Source organism: Chaetodon trifascialis, chromosome 19 (genome assembly GCF_039877785.1).
Source record: "Chaetodon trifascialis isolate fChaTrf1 chromosome 19, fChaTrf1.hap1, whole genome shotgun sequence".
In the NCBI taxonomy this organism is placed as follows: domain Eukaryota; kingdom Metazoa; phylum Chordata; class Actinopteri; order Chaetodontiformes; family Chaetodontidae; genus Chaetodon; species Chaetodon trifascialis.
The window spans coordinates 2,447,606-2,465,029 of record NC_092074.1 but is presented as its reverse complement, the minus strand read 5'-3'; the positions used below and the strand labels follow the sequence as shown (position 1 = coordinate 2,465,029).

The 17,424-nt window shown below is 41.4% G+C and overlaps 1 protein-coding gene across 3 annotated transcripts in view; it reads right to left on the bottom strand.

Moving 5' to 3' along the window:
• ankrd6b (ankyrin repeat domain 6b) overlaps nucleotides 1–17,424 on the bottom strand; it is a 51,750-nt gene extending 34,326 nt beyond the window's left edge. The window contains exon 1 of one of the 3 annotated variants that reach the window (XM_070987787.1): nucleotides 17,296–17,424. The gene's annotated coding sequence lies outside the window, so the exon portion shown is untranslated. The remainder of the gene's footprint in view (nucleotides 1–17,295) is intronic. The other 2 variants (XM_070987786.1, XM_070987788.1) reach the window with 2 other exon arrangements.

Genomic DNA, 17,424 nt, shown 5'->3' with positions numbered 1-17,424 from the left:
CCACATTAAGGCTTCAGTCAAGGTTCTCACAGTCTTGTGTTCATTCAATCGTTGCCCTCAATTAACTGGATTAGTGTTGGTGTATGATGCCAGGGTCAGATTATTAAAGAGATCCCTGCACGTGCCTCTGATCCCCTGTGAAACTCGGTTGGGCTGCTTGACTATCTCTGAACCAGCAGTTCTCAAATGTTTTTGGTGAGCCCTCCTTAATAAAATAAATAAATAAAAAAATCATGTCCACCTTTGACTTTTGTTTTTATTGTTTCACTGGGCTACATTTTGAATGCGGTCTCTACCTCAATGTACTTCCGAGTTAAAATAAAGGTTGAATGAATGAATAAAGCCAATTGTGCTTGTGTTTTCATCAATAATGGCAATACTGGAGACGCTGAGCTGAACTGAACTTGAAAGGGAGCTGAGCTGAACTTGAAACAACATTATCAAGAATGTGAACTGCATGCTTATTTTCACCCTCATTAGTTTCTGTTGTGTTCTGTTCTGAGCAGCACTTTCTTTCTGGTCTGTCAGAAGAGCACTCTGTTTCCAAATGAATCTGTGTCACAAAGCGTTTTCAAAGCAGATGTTTTGACTTTTCGTCACACCATAGCTACAACTAATGACAGTAACAATGGCCCACTCCAGCAATTATTGTGATGTGGGTCCTGTGTTTGCCAAGTAGAAGTTTCCAAAAATGTGCAGAAAGTCCATGTGGAGTGTCAATGTGGACTCATTCCACATTTTCCACCCTGGTCATGCGTGTCTTCCCTGCAGTAACTCTACAGCTGCTCAGAAAACCTCATTCCCAATCACATTATTCTATTAGTAATGCAAATTACCAATAATCACATATCTAAAAATATCTAATTTAAGGTTGTTGTTTTTCTAACCTGCGATCGGCTGGCGACCGGTCCAGGGTGTACCCCGCCTCCCGCCCGTTGACAGCTGAGATAGGCTCCAGCCCCCCCGCGACCCCGAAAGGGATAAGCGGCATAGAAAATGGATGGATGGATGTTTTTCTAACTTTGTTATATTGTGTTAATTTAATTTGTAAATTTTTTAAACATTATTACTGGTCCCTTGTCATTTTAACCCAAACCACAATCTCTCCCAAACCAAGTTGTTTTGAGCCTAAACCTCACCAAACCTTAACCATAGTGCTGTCACATCATACAACAGATTTATCTTTTTAACAGTGAGTTATGGTTCTGGACAACACAGACAAATAATGCTGTTGCAAGGTGTGTCCAATCAAGTGTTGTTTAAAAGGGCTAAACAACATATTTTGTTGTTTAAATTGAAGGAGTTGTTGCTGTTGTAAACACCTTTAGAGGATGTCAGCAGATATTATGGATAACAGACAAACAGTTAAAATGGCGTACGGGAAATTTTCATGGCAGGTGGCTGTGGCATCAGGCTCTCTATTAAGGAAGGCTGTAACTAAACATGAAGCAACAAACTCACAAATAGACAGAATATAATGGAATGATGCTAACGCTATAAAAGCAGTATGAGCCATGAAAAGGATTAGCACTTTGTAATCATCTGTTTCCACAGGGGCATTACAAAGCCATGTGAGGGTAACCTGAGATCAACACAGGATGTGAGAGACAGTGAAAACAGCATTTTCAGCTCAACACTGATTGTAGAGCTCCACTGTGCAGAGGAAGAGGCATGTCCCATCTGATCCCCAGAGTCTAATCTGTCAGTCCCTCTAACGACTGTGTGTTTCATTACTGGAAACACAGCAAAGAATGGGAGGACATGGTACAGATGACATCAACAGGACTGATTCACAGTGCTGCAGGCATGCACGGCTAAATCCGGAGAGAGAAATGGATTATTTCCAAGTCATTAGCCTTGCATCTCAACTCAAGCATAAAACATGGCCATGCAATACAGTTCCTGAGCCAATTCATTTCCACTGGACACAGATTGACTTTAAAAACACCAGGCTGTCATAGCTCTCACACCAGAAGTCTGCTGAATTAATACAAGCAGGAAAAGTCCAAAAAAAACAAACATACCCAAATTGAAAAGAGCACCTCTGCTAGAATCAGAAGAAATGATAACAATTTAATGAAGCATGATATTAGGCTTGTTGAGTATCTGGAAAAATGAGCAGAGCTGCTAAATCAAACAGCAAAGGCCAGCTCAGTGGGTCAGCAGGTCAGAGGGTCAGAGGGTCGATCAGCAGAGGCAGAGCAGGACGGCAGGTAGGTGAATAGGTGAAAACTGCAACACAGTCCTCACATGTAGCTAAACTGTCGAGGATAAAAGCACAATAAATCTAAAAGCTTATTTCCACTGTGGTCCACATGTAATGAATGAGGTCACCATTTTAACTGTCATCTACTGACTACACTGAAACCCTGACATCACAGCTGTCAAATACCAAACATTTCAGTCAACAAAACTGCACAAGCATTTGCACAAACACACATTATTGCATATAAAAGCACACAAAACTAACGTTTCCTCTGTGGAATCCTGCATTGCCACACGCGGTTAATATCAAAATGCTGCTGGACGGAAACATGGCAGCTGCCCAGCTATGCACTGGGGAGAAGTTGACATGTCTACGTTGTTCTTCATGCTGGTGGCGCTGTTTGGCCTTACTCACTGGCTGACAGGCCAATGGCAGACACAGATGGCATCATGAGGAAGGTTTTTACAGAATTTACAGAGTACAAGGATGGCCAGATGGGCTCTTATGGTGAAAATGGTGTGGAGAGTACAGCGTTTCAACAGGTGTCTGTGCTTACAGACAATGGAAAAGATACAAATCTACAACACAATTACTTTTCTGTGTTGAAAGCCGTTTACAAAACAACTGCAGTGTGATATGAGGCTCATGTGATGTTCCACTTTGATTGAATTGTGCAATCTGCTGGACAAAAGGGTGAAAGAGTGACCCGAGGTTTGCGTTGGACAAAATATCCTTGAAACATCCCCAAAAATTTTAAATTAGACCACACAAAGTGGAAGGCCAAAGAATGTGTGAAAACCTCACCCTCAGAGGTCAATTCACTTGAGCTGAAAAGGGTGCTAATTCACTATGGTAACATTTGAAAGACTCCCTCCTGCCAGCTGAAAACTGAATAAGATTAAGCAAAGGGGGGAATTCTCTCCCTCACTGCATTCCAGTTGATTCTCGAGAAGATCCTGTTCACTCAGAGACCCGTGCACACAAAGCAGGCCTGGCAGTCGCAGTGAGGCTCTTCACATGCAGCTAGGCAACAGGGCTTTTGTGCAAACTTTTGGAACTCAGGACTCAGTTCAAAAACAAGGAATGCCAAGCCCTCGCTTTCACATGGCTCAGGGGGCGGCCCTGGCATATTTATTAACCTGCTCGCTTCTGAAAAAAGAGCCACCTTCTCATGCGTACAAGTCACTACATATTTGTGATGTTTCCAACTTGGAGAAAGGGGCATCAATAGGGGAGATGGAAAGCACTTTTTTCTCATTAGAAACAACTTTAAAGTAGAAGTATTTCTATTTTCTACTGACAGTGACAATGAAAAACTGCTGTTAAGTCATGTCTGTCAGTTGAAGAAAAACCTGAGATGTTGAAATATAAGATGTATCATCCACTTTGGCTGATAAGCTAATGTTACATTAGTTAACACTGTAATTGATTAACAGAGCAAGCTGCTGCTCAGCTCTCAATAATGTGATGTGCCTAAAAAAAGCAAGTCAAACTTTTCAGCCTGTGGTAGCAGTCCATCAGTAAATAAGAGCTATCCAGTTAAGACTTACAGGCTAGAAGTTTCTGTGAGCAGTCAGCTCACACTAGATTCATGGACAGCCTCTCTGTAGGTCATTTTAACAGTACAGTTACATGATCCTTACAAACTAAACTCCAAAACAACACAGAGTGCCATTTCCTACAGCAAACCATCTTTGGCCAAGAGTAAAGACACTGTTAGCGATTCATGCTTGCCACATAACAGGCAACATTTTAATGTTGTTGTTTGGCTGACTCACTGAGTACAAGTGTAAGAGGATGATAAGTGTGACAACCAACACTGATCCTGCACTCCAATTTATGGAGGACAAAGGTGCTGGAAGGTTGCCGTAATGGAACATGTTATTTCATAGGGGGGTCATCGTCACAATGACATGCTCTTTAATTTTCAGTTTAGAAGTTTCGTGAATGGAAACTCACATTTATTTTCATTTTCTTTGCTCTGGAAATTCTGTTCAACTCTGCACTGCATTTCAATGGAAGGTTGTAATACACAGAGACTTGTTTTACTGTGTAGGTGAATTCAAGCTTCAGCTGACACTGGAATCCTGATTAAAGCCTGGAGGGAACACAGGTGTTATACAGAGTTTCTAGGACAGGATGGCCTGTCCAGACCACAGGCCTTCATGCCTTGTTGTCACACCTCCCTCAAGAGAGAACTCTGGGTCAGTCTGGGGTCAACAGCTTGGCCGCTCAAGTCTTACCTCACTGGAATGCATCAAGACCTTTGGCGTTTTTATGTCTCTTTTCAAACCATGACACTTACTGATCACAATTTCTACTGAATCACACCTTAAATGTAACCAACCAACAAACAGAAATGATCATAACCTTTCAGACACACTGTAAAAAATGAGCTCCATTTATTAATGTAAGTCCCAGAGTCTGTTCTAATTGACGGAGAGCTGAGCTATGACACAGTCTTGTGTATCACAGTATGCCTCACAGACACTGTGGGGTAAGACTGTAATTCTGCCCTCAGATGGTTGAGATCATCAGGGCTCATCACTGCTGCAGAAATACAAATGTTTCATTCTGCCATGCCTTAGTATTGAGCCTGTCGGAGGCATCATTAGCTGAATTCAACCAAATAGGTACAAAAGGGGGTTGATCACATGATGGTCGCAATGACACACTGTTCTGCCTCACTCTAACAACCAGACCACCTCTCTGCATCGGCATCCACCTTAGCTAAAGACTGAAATAAGGATCATTTGATCATGCTCATATTAATGTCACATAATGCATATAGTGCGCACTTAAGCCTCTTCATTTGTTTGGGCAATGGTCTGCTGTATGGGGTTAAGTGAAACAGGAAAACAGTCAGCAGAACGTCATGTTTGGGTCAAGGCAGCTACTCTGAAAGCTGGCATGTTGAATCTTGCTGTTTGGCCTTCTGGAGGTATGACAGGCGTCATTCAGAGAAACAGCTGTGATGGGAGGTGCCAGTTTAGTCACAACCATATGCAAGCAACAAACATTTCTCACTACTAAGGTTTCTGAGGACCAAATATTTCACTGGTTGATTTAAAATATATGAAGAACCACAGACTACCAGAACCTGATCAGTGAAATCATACACTAGAATGACAAAGACAACTGGTGAAAATATGAATAAACAAAAATGGACAAAAGTGAATTCATTAATGACCTCATGTGCATTTAATATAGGTTTACTAAACAGGAGTTCATTTTAGTTTCTGCACTGTACTGGTAATTTAGAACTGCATGTATTCAAGTAAAAGAAAATCAGATTTATTACCATATAAAGATCATATAAAGTCATTTTCACGCTTTAACTGTTCAGAGCTTAAACAAATAATTGCGTGCTATTGACAGACCTATTTTAAAACTCAATATTCATTGATTCCTTCTTCTGAAATGTGCAGATTTTCTGCTTTTCTGTTATATATTAGGGTTTGGACTGTTGGGTTGGAAAAAAAAATCTGATTTAAAGAAACTGATTTTATAGAAAAGCTGACATTTTACAGACCAAATGATTAATCAGTTAATCAAGAGACAGCAGATAGACAGCAGATAAATCAATAATGAAAATAACCTTTATTTTAGAGCACTGCAACTGTTCATGTGTGTAGTCTAGTTTTTAAGCAAGAAATGAAGATGCAGATTTGGAATGTGGTCAGTTTATCAAAATAATGCTCACTTGAGCATGAGATTACTGCCAATGTCTACGCTCATCCCGAGGAGGACAGTGTTGTCATGTAACAGCTGTACAGTTATGCGGAAGTGAAATCACCTGAGCATGACTGACTGAAGAAGGCTTTGAATATTTCTGTATTAAACACTGTGTGAACACTGGACAAACACTTTCCCAAAAGGCAATAGCTCACAATAGGCTTTAAAACTCAAACTGCTCACTGCTATGAAATTGAAAAAACAAAGTTAAAGAAAACATGCATGAGGAGGAGTGTTTCAGTTGGGTCCACCTTGGCATATTTAAACATGCAAAGCACCCAAACAAGAATATTTATTGCACAACAGTGGCGCAACATAGACACAACATCTTTGTCTTATCCACAACTCACTCTTCACTACTGGCTGGGAACCCGAACTGACTTAAAGGACACAGGCAGGTCTTCAAACTCCAGTTTTTCATTGGTGCTCGCCATACTGTGACTGATGTCAATCAGCTTGTAACCTCATCACCTGCTGCTAACGGTGTATGGCTGAACTTTGGTTCTGCATTACAGGCATCAGTCTAGACACCATGTAGTCTGCATGCAGCTGCGTGCACCTGACCGTGACCTCCTATCTATACACAAAGCGTTACAGCCCTACGGTTAACATTATTACACATTTTGTACGAGGACAAACACAGCTACACAAACAGACTCTGTGGTGAGATGAAGCTACAGCACTTTTCCTCAACAAGTGTGCCAACTACATCAAATTACCACAACACAATGACAGCCCTGAATTCCACCTTTCAAAACAGTGTTTAGCAAATGACTCATGCTGAGTCAATATCACACATGATATGTTTTCTTCTATGTGCTCACAATCCAGGGCTGAAGTCAGGGTCACTTCATAGCTGTCAGCACACGTCACCATGACTGAGAAGTGAGAGGGCAGCTGTGCATCCTTCAAGAAGCTGGACGGAGTGGATATCCCAAGTACACCAGGAATGTAGCTGGAATTCCTGCCTGTCAACATGGCCAACAGTAGCCCGTTCAAAACCCCAACCAGCATTTTATCCAAGTTTTAGTGGGTGTGAGGATTTTAGGTCAGATGAACAATAAAGTGAAGTGACCATTTTCTGACCCCAGAAAAACCTTTAAAAGTGCACCACTGTTCTGTAACCTACATGTCAGGAAGGGAATATTGCCTTGCAGTTTTATCCACTACATTCCCATTGGTTACTCCCCCCCAAAAAGTTTGCTTGTGATGATAGATGTTGGATTATAGTCTATGAATGATTAGCTGAAGTGTGGGGGACTTTGTCTACTCTACCACCCTCTTTGACAGGTAACCAGAATCAAAGGTCCTGTTCTGTATTAAAAACCTAGTTTGTGAAGTTTAGGGGAAGAAGCTTCATTTTCTAATGTCATGGAGGAGCTGCTCCACAAAAAAAGTTTCAGCCTACAGATCCAAGTTGATAAAAATCCTTCCTTCACTGCAATGTGTGAATCCATCTGAGGTTATTACTGAAAGCTAAATCTGTATTACCTTTGTGAAATGAAGCAGGGCATGAATGCACTAAAATTAACTTCAGCGCTCTGAGCTACAACACTGCCTGCTGTACATTCTCTATTATGTGGGTCATCTTTTCACTCTCTTTGCATGAGCACCAGCCCCATATAAGAACGCCTTTGTTATAATTCAGTCCTGTGGTGCTCTGCATGAGCTTTTACCACACAAGCATGTTTTTCTATAAAAACTTTTATTTCTTTTACTAAAGGAAATAGAAATTACTGAGATGTAATTCTGGTGCTATGAGAACAAGCATACTGTAGCTCTCATGCTATGGTTTACCCTCTCAGTGTGAGGATTTGCTGCTTTGTTGGTGTTTCATGTCGTCTTTAATTTCATATTTTTTAGTTGATTAGACAAGACTAATGACTTTTGGCTTATCATTCACAATTTTGTGGACAAAAAATTGATCATGAAAATAATCATCTGTTGTTATCATTAGACGGAATTAGAGGCCATGCAAAAGCAAATGAAGTCAGACCTGCACACGGAACTTGAAAATATTTCAATTTTGAGCACAAAAACAGTTACTGCATTTCCTAAAAAATATAACAAAATTAAAGGCTTGATGCGTGGTTGACACAAACAAATAAAAGCCAGGTCCCTAATAGAGGCTGAGGAAAAAACCAATGGTGGGTTCAAACCCAGCAGCAGCCATACTATGTGCATACCAACTGAGCATAATGCATAATAATAATTCCACCACTTTAATTTAATGAAGTCAGCATTATAATCAGGCTATTTTAAAGGTGTTATTGTCCAATTTCAGTTACTGCAAATGTATGTGTGTTAATGTCTCAGCCTGTATTTTGTAATAGTGTACAAGTATCACAAGATAACAGCAGCTACATTTCAAGTGCCCTATGGGTAGCTTGCAAGTCAATGAGAAGCAGATCATAACAAGGCTTTATACTAAACCGTGACCAATTACACGAATACAAGCATGCTTCAGATAAAGGCCTGTTACCTTCTGCAGTTGAGGTAAATATCTGAAGAGTGAAAGATCTGATCTGAGCCCACATTTATCAGGCTTCTCAGAGCTGTTCTTCTGGGAACACTTAATGACATTAAGCTCATTAAAAGATAATTTGGACAAAACAGAACAATTTGTGAGACTGATTTTGAGCAGGGTGCTCACAATGTTACTCTATCTTGGAATGGGGGGAAATGCATCTGTGCAACAGTGTTGCTTCTGTCAGACCCAACTGTTTCACAAGTCATACATAAAACCTGATTGTGCTCATGCCCCTCAGAGAGATAACGCACACGAGGGTCCACAGTGAATACATACTAAACACAAACGAGAATCTCTGGCTCCCTGGTTGTTACCAGCATAATGAAGCATATCTCAATTTAATTATGACTGATTTTCTAAAATATCTATAGCATCTGAGAGAAATGTTCATATGTTGAATGCTGCCTGCATGTAGCGAACATACAGTACAAGGGGTGCAGCTGAAAGTGGAAGAGAAGATCAGACTACAGACAGGCACTGAATAATCAGGATCATACCTGTGTCTGCCCGTGCAAGATGTAGCACTGCAGGCTCGAAAATGATATGGCTGGATGAGGATGACAGCTTAATTTCATCCTAATATTTCAGTCTAAAAATAGCCATGTGAATGCCAAAGTTGCTAATGTTTGCTTACAGTCTGAATGACATATTTGTAAACATCAATAAGGATCTTCATGAATTTTGTAATTACGCTTTTGCATTGGGGTGGCACAGTGGAACAGCAGGTAGTGCACGTGCCTCACAGCAAGAAGGTCGCTGGTTCGATCCCCGGGTCGGGCGGGGCCTTTCTATGTGAAGTTTGCATGTTCTTCCCGTGCATGCGTGGGTTCTCTCCGGACACTCCGGCTTCCTCCCACAGACCAAAAACATGCTCATTAGGTTGATTGGAGACTAAAATTGTCCTTAGGTGTGAGTGTGAATGGTTGTCTGTGTATATGCTGCCCTGCTATCGGCTGGCAACCAGTTCAGGGTGTACCCCGCCTCTCGCAGTGACAGCTGGGATAGGCTCGAGCTCCTAACCAAACCCCGAAAAGGTATAGTTGGGTATAGAAAATGGATGGATGGACATTTTTGCATTGATTGTGCTGTACTGATAAATACAGGCCCAGGGCAACAAGCATTAAAAATCAGACTTTAGTTTTGGTCCAAATCCACCCTAAGAATGGAGTAGCATTCTATTAGGAGTGTTGTTGGTGTTCTTCTCTCATCACATGACAACTTCTGAACTACTGAACCTGACTGCAGACAGACTATCAACACAGTGACAGAAATCTAAACTGCAGCTCCTCCTCTACTGTTCTTTCACAGTACACATATTTCCCAGCAGGAGGGCTTTTCCTCTCATGCGAGGGATCACTGGCATCACTATATGTGTGTGTGAAACAAGTGGTCATAATGGAAGGTCCCCCTCAACCCCTCCCTCCACCCCCAGATTTCACTCAAAACTCAGCCATCTGTCTTTCCTGCATTAGTCAGGGACAGAGAGCCAAAACCAGATTAAAACAATACTTTGACCCACTCAGTAATCCCAAGACCTGTTTCAGTGCTAGCTAGCTCACTGCAGCAGTGGGGCAAAGACATTCTGTGCTAATTGAAGCATTTATGGTGGGCAAAATAGGTCATAAATACCCCAGGGAATGCAGGACAAACATTTACAGCTAAATTATCAGTTTAATCACTGTACCGCAAACTGTGCATTTTATGCGGAGACATAGGAGGCTGACACACTGCTGGTTAATCCTGAGGCCGCCGCTGGAAATAAACCTTCTGTCATCCATGACACAGCTGAGCCAGATGTAATAAATAAATAGTGCAGAGGTCAACCTAAACATGAGACTAAAAAAAGAAATCATGTAATGTCTTTTAATGCAAATCTGCTGGAAGTGACAGAGCATCATAATGACCTTGAAAAAAATCAGTAAAGTATCAACATTTTGTAATTTTTGCTTAAAGACAACAACAAACGAGCACACCTAATCATTTCTGACATTCTGAAGACCACCCTGGTAGCTAAGAATTTTGTATGAAACTTAGAGACAGATTTAGTCAAAAAGTAGTTTCCTTCTTCTTTAATTAAATGAGATTAAATGCTGTATTTGGCCTTGTAAAAGGAGGAGTTCCCGGGGGACTGGGGTCTCACGGTCAGGGTGATGATGTGTGGCGTCTGGAGGACAGTGGTGTTTAGGTATTCATGGTACACAATGAGAACATCTTATCAAAAGTACAGTTCAATACCAGATAGGTGACAGATTTTGTAGCCACACAGCGGAAATTCTACAGTAACTCAACTCAAACTTATGTTGACATGGGACTACTTCCAGTACAATGACTTTTGCTTTTGGTCTTGGATTTCATGCTCTGTGCACTCAGAGATGCTTGGTAGGCCTGATATTGGATGCTAGTACAATGAGAACCACTTTTTTCTTTTATTTCCGATGCAGATTACCATCTAATTGGCATTTGTGTATTCATTACAAACACACTAAAACAAACATCTTTGCTATTTACTAAACTTTACTGACTTTCAAAATACAGTACAGTGGTTTCAAATGCTTTTCAAATTACTGCACAAATTAAACGACTGAACTGTGTATAATTCAAATACTCTACAATACAGTACAGTACTGTATATAAAATACAGTTTACTGTAGTTCAAATTATAATCAGGCTATAGCCTTAAACAGTGTTGTGCTGTTTACAAAATGCACTCATGTCAGTAGTGCAAACAGGCTACGAAGCCACAGCTTGGTGTGGTTTCTGTGCATTTCTAAACTTTTAACAGTCCTGAAGATACAGTAGGCTATCAATGGCGCAGTGTTTGAAGTCTGAGTTTGAAAACAGCTGTATTGAAAAAATAAAAACTACAACAACAACAACAACATCAGCAGCAGCAGCAGCAAATGATCTGTGTCAGCTCTGTGCCGCCTCAAACACTCATTTCAGAGGTTTGTCCATCATAACTGTTCAGGGCTTAAAGAAATCTTAATGTGATTGTTGCTAGGGTGTGTACCAAACAAGCATGTTCCCTTATGTCCGGAGACTACGATTTGTAGGCCAGGTTGTCTCTGAAACACCACAATGCTTCATTTCTAATGGTATGTTGTGACACATTCCACCTTTGTCAAAAATTGCAGCTCCTGTGATTTAGATATTGCACTTGGCCATATTGCAATTTTGATGATATAATTAATCAATAATTGTTCAGCCCTACCTCTGTAGCAAAGTGATGTGAAAGGTCCAAGTTGATGAAACCCACATGCAACAGGCTAATCTTTAAAATGCCAATTGCACTGCTCATCTCAGCCCAGGATGGCACAGCAATCGCCTCTCCTCTCCCTCCCCCTCCTCGCTGCCAGCAGCAATGCTACCCGGGGATGTCTCACCTCCGTGATGACAGGGTGCTGTCATCAGTTACAATCCACTGCTTAAACTCTGCTCTGCGCTGCTCTCAGGGGGAGAGTTTACAGTTTACAGAGTTTACAGATCCTCCTCTGGTACCACAAGACAAAGTATAACAACAACTACTGCCTTGTGGTTGTATTCCTTCGTCAACCAGTCAAGTTGCAGTTTGCATCCATGTCTGTGCAGACTTACATCATATATGTAATGAAGATTTTGAGGAGGAATGTAATAAAAGGTATTAGGTGTATTTTTTGTTGAAATGGAAGTTATCACTATATTGGCGTATGATTCCAATGAGATACAGGCTGTCTTCACTTAGAGAGTGTGTTTACAGAGGAGCGCAAACGACTGATAGAGAGCTTCATCACATGGTGCAACGACAGTCAGCTGAAGTTCAACATCAGCAAAATACTTCATGCACATCTTCAACCCAGCAATCAGCACAGTTTCAGGGTGGACACCCAAGATTACAGTCACCAATTCAGTATCTGAGCAAATGTGAAATACGATCCCAAACTCCCCTTCTGTTCCTGAGTCATGGTGTTGAATAATGGACAGAACGGACTGAAACATTGTGATGTTGACCTTTGAACGTTTGGACATAATGTCACATTTTATACTATGAGACATTACTGTGACGTTTTGTCATAACTACTGTATGAATTCTTGAGTTGTGCTGTGACCACCAAAATCTAATCAGTTCACTTACGAATCCAATTGAACATTTGCACCAAATTTGAAGAAATTTCGTCACAGCGTTCCTGAGATATCATGTCCAAAATGATAGCACGTACGTACAGATGGGTGGACAGACAACCCAGAAACATAATGCCCCCAGCCACAGCTGTTGCCAGCATGGAGGATTAAAAATTGGAATAACATAGTTTCACATTTTCCATATCTTGTCATGTATGAAAAGACCCAAAATGAACACTAAGCAAAGCACTTCACCATGTTTCAGAGAAATATTTAGCAATGCTTTTTGATCCAGATAAGTACTGTAACCATGATCACTGTGTCCACTGTGTATCTGTATCTGAGCATCAAAAACAGTCTCACACATTGTTTTTCTAACTGTACTAAGTACAAGAACCCCTTGGATGAATACGGATGTTTTGCCATACGACAGGATTAAATGATGCAGCTGCACAACAAAGAAGAAGACCCTCCCAAATAAGAGTTTGAAGACCCTTGCCAGTCTGGTAGCCAAAATCACCTCCTGGGCCCTGCCTCATTGTCCAGGAGCAGCGAGCAGAAAAGGCCCCTTGTGCTCCCCAGTGAGATATCTTTACCCTTTTAGTGGTGCCTCACAATGAGTTCACCACCCGTGGGCTAGGAAATGCATTACCACAAAACCAGTGGTCCCTCCAATTTTCTTTAAGTACAATTCCAGCTCATCACAATTTGGCTTTTATTTTTGTAGCTTTAGCAATGACTCCAATCAGTATATTATTACAGACAGAAGTGACTTCCAAAATAATAGTAATTGTTGCATTTGATTATATTTTTCCAGGCTAAAGAGGTCAAATTATTCAGGATTTCATAATAAAAAATTCAAATGTCCATAAAAAAAACCTCATCTGTTTGTTTTTCCTGTTCTATTCTTGAGTTCTTGGGGGGTCCTGACCCTCAAGTTGTGTCCCACCAGAGTTCAGATCATCTGGATAAACTGCTGACTGGCCTTGTGTCTTGCTCTATCTGGCTTTTTCTAGGTGATGTTGCTGTGTTCCCAGATCTCAACCTGATCAACTTGATGAGCGCAGTGTTATCACACTGCAAATATGATGACCAAGACTAAGAAAATAAATGTATAATAAACTGGAATCATCCTTAAACATACATCAACAATGACTGCAGTCTGAGAAATAATAATCAACAAGCAAACAAACGCCCACACCCCCCAACACACACACACACACACGCACACACGCACACGCGCACACACACACACACACACACACACACACACACACACACACACACACACACACACACACACACACACACACACACACACACACACACCACTCCCCTCTGAAAACACACCACACACATATAAAGTACAGGCTCGATCCCACAGCACTCGGCTTTTGTCTCTTTTCACATTGCTCTTTAAAAAGCAACGCCACACCAATATTCCCCCCGTTAATCCTCTGCGCTGGGAGACCTTAATGACAGCAGATGCAGTGTTTGAGAAAGAGTGAGGAGCTGAGCATGACCGTAGAGTTCATTGTTTCAAACTTCCAACAAAAGGGTTAAGTGAGATTTAGAGCCTCCACAACGCAAACGACTAAAGAAAGCTCCTTTTCTTATGCCACAGAGCTTTTCACTTGCACCTCCAGTGTCTCACAAGGAAGCAGTGCAACGACAGTGTGCTAATCCCAGAGTCTGTCCTATTACACAGCCACCTGACGCTGGGTTTTAATTCATTGAATAGTACTGTGTATACTTCAATCCAAAATGATATTATCTATTTAAAACACAACATTAATATCGTAGATTTCATGTATTCTAGTTGTCAAAAAGCACTATGAATACGAATGTGACAACAAGCACATCTCAGCATCTGTACTTGCACTTGACAGCACATTCACAATAGGCACCATCTCACCATCTGACAGGCAAATCTAATAAGCAGCACTCACACAGCGTCTACTTTCCAAAGCCTGTAAAATGTACTCTCCCCCCTGCCCTGTGGCCAATTAAAGATCATTATGTGCCCATTATACACCTGGTGACCTCTGACCTCGTCAGCACTGTGCTGTGCTAATCAGCGCCCTGGGGACATGAGCAGATGGACAGATGGCTGAGGCTGTTCATACTGTGTGTGAGGGTGCATTCACTGACTTCACACAGAGCACACACTGCATGTCACTGTCTATAAAATGCCACCTTTTAGGGAATTTAGAGAAAGCAGCTTTTTTGACGTTATCCAGAGTTTTTAAAGGGGTTCTTGAAATTAAGTTTTTGTAAAATGGTCCTAGGAATCAGGTAAAATGGATGAATTATTAGCATAACTTAATGTCACATGAATTCAGCAGCTTTTTCACACGCAGTGACGTCACACTGCTGTTTCTCTTGCTACAGTAAGTACTGTTGCTGATTTGAATTGTATTCCTTTAACATAAACCAGCAGGTAATATTAACTGATAAAGCAAAACACCTCAAGGTTAGTGTGATATGACAGTATTTCTACCACCAACATGAGCCCTCAGCCTGCTACATCACTAGTTACAACTGCATCAGGTTTGAAGGCAACATACTGTAAGAGCTTTATGTGATGGCTTTATGTGTCAGAGGTCATTTAAGCACTCTGGCTGGTGGTGAGGTAGCAGTAGAGGTTTGTCTTTGACCATAACTCCACCAGGACCTTCCTGTACTTCAATTCTGATGACTTTCTAGCTTACAGTGTCTAGACAGTGCTGAGAGATTCATATCAAGTAATGTGTCACTAATGTGCTTTCACCTTTTTCTGTATGCTTTTACACTTTAAAATTGAACATTTTTCATGCTTAAAAATAAATAACATTGGATTTCATCAATAGCTCCTTCTCACCCTGAGGTTGCCAAACATCATCATCGTCATGGTGCACCAGATAATGTAGAACCTCTTAGAACCAGAAACTGGGCATGGATGGGCACTGCGAGGACAAATCCGCTTAACGTCAAAGCTCTTCAGCAGAGTCTGGGTGGCTGACAAGCAGCCTTCACAAACCACATTCTGAGAGTTTTAGGCAGGCAAGTTTTGTGGAGAGTGAGCTAAAAGCTAAGAAGCTGAAACCTCATTGGATGGAAAGCTGTGGAGCTGCTAGAGGACTTTCCCACTCTGATGAGACACGCACTGAAGTGTACATCTCTGTTTGGGACAACCCACTACTGAGAGCAGTTCTTTTCAAAATGGACTCTTGCACAGACTCAGTTCCTCTCCAGACTGACTGACCCAAACCTGGAAGACCAGCTGAAAGTGGCGGCATCATCATCATCATCATCATCATCATCATCATCTTCCGACCTGACATCAGATGCCTCACCAAAGAGAAACAGTTCCAGCCATTATCACACATATGATATACGTGTTCGGTAATTTAGCAGAGCCCTTGAAGGATGTTCTAAAAACTGAAAAGGCCCTTGATAGGAAAATGTTCCCCACCCCTGCACTACTTCAATCTCTCATGAGGACAGTCACCCTGAAAAGAGCCCTTGTTTTTACTGGGTTTCCATCCAGGCTCCCTGGGCACTGACATCACCTTGAAGACAAATCCTACACAAATCCTACTCAAATCAGTGCCTTGATCGAGGCTACTACCAGCTCGACCACTTCTTCTGCTCTCTGGGTGACAGTTGCTGTGGTGTGCTGAGGAATTCTCATTATAACACATTACTGACCAGCATTTACTAATTAACTCATATCTGGAACTGTTAAACACCCCCAATTTGAACCCTTATATATTTAAATATTGAGAAGAAGCCTTTGGCTAAATTCCATGCAGCAGAGAAGATTTCACTTAAATCTACTTTATTTCACATACACTTGGTGTTTTCTTCAGGGGCTGCAGCCTGATTTGCATCAGATACAACACACGCTGTTCTGCATGCAGACCCCAATTCGTGTTTTAATTGCTTAATTTAGTCTTCTTTTCAGACATATTTTATACACTCAGGGGTACACTAAACTAGACCAGACCAAAACCATTCAGGATACATTTTGTAAGAATACTTTGCTGTAACATCAGTAGCTCCACAGGGAATCACAGCACTGAGTGTGTGTGTGTGTGTGTGTGTGTGTGTGTGTGTGTGTGTGTGTGTGTGTGTGTGTGTGTGTGTGTGTGTGTGTGTGTGTGTGTGTGTGTGTAATGAGGGAGTCTGAGGAGCAGCGCGAGCATTTCAACGGAGATACTGAGTTACAAAACGGAAAAATACAGGGAATACCATGAGTATGACAAACACAATGGGGACTGCAGTGACATTTAATCCTGAAGGAATGCACAGAGACGTAATCCAAGTTTGAAAACTCCACCAAACAGTAAAATAAAGTCACCAGAAACTCAACATTGAGGTAAACAGTCCATGATATGGTATACTGTTGTGACTGGAAGGTGTGGAGTTGAGAGGACGCGTTTCAGGAACTGTGGCTTCGTGACAAAAATAACAAAAACAGTTATGATAACGTCGCGATAAATTTATCAGAATTATGTAAAATAAAGCTATTAGTTATACGAAAGTCACTGTGGGAAATAACTAGCTCACATTATGTGAATATTGCAGTGATTTCTCACAAAGTACAAAACACGTAATTCAAGTCAGCAGAGTCCCAACGCGGAGCTCGTCACGTCCACTCAACGCAGTTTGAAAAACAGCCATATAAACACATGTATTCCTGATGAAAACACGAAAAATAAACAGAATTAACAAAGAGACTAACCTCGAAGACCAACTTTCCCACCAAGAGTCGACTCGGACGGAGACGGTGTTAGCTAGTCCGACAGTCCGTGAAGTGCATGCTGCTGGAGGGAGGCGGTGGAAACGGTCCGCCGCTGCTGTGGTCCGTGCT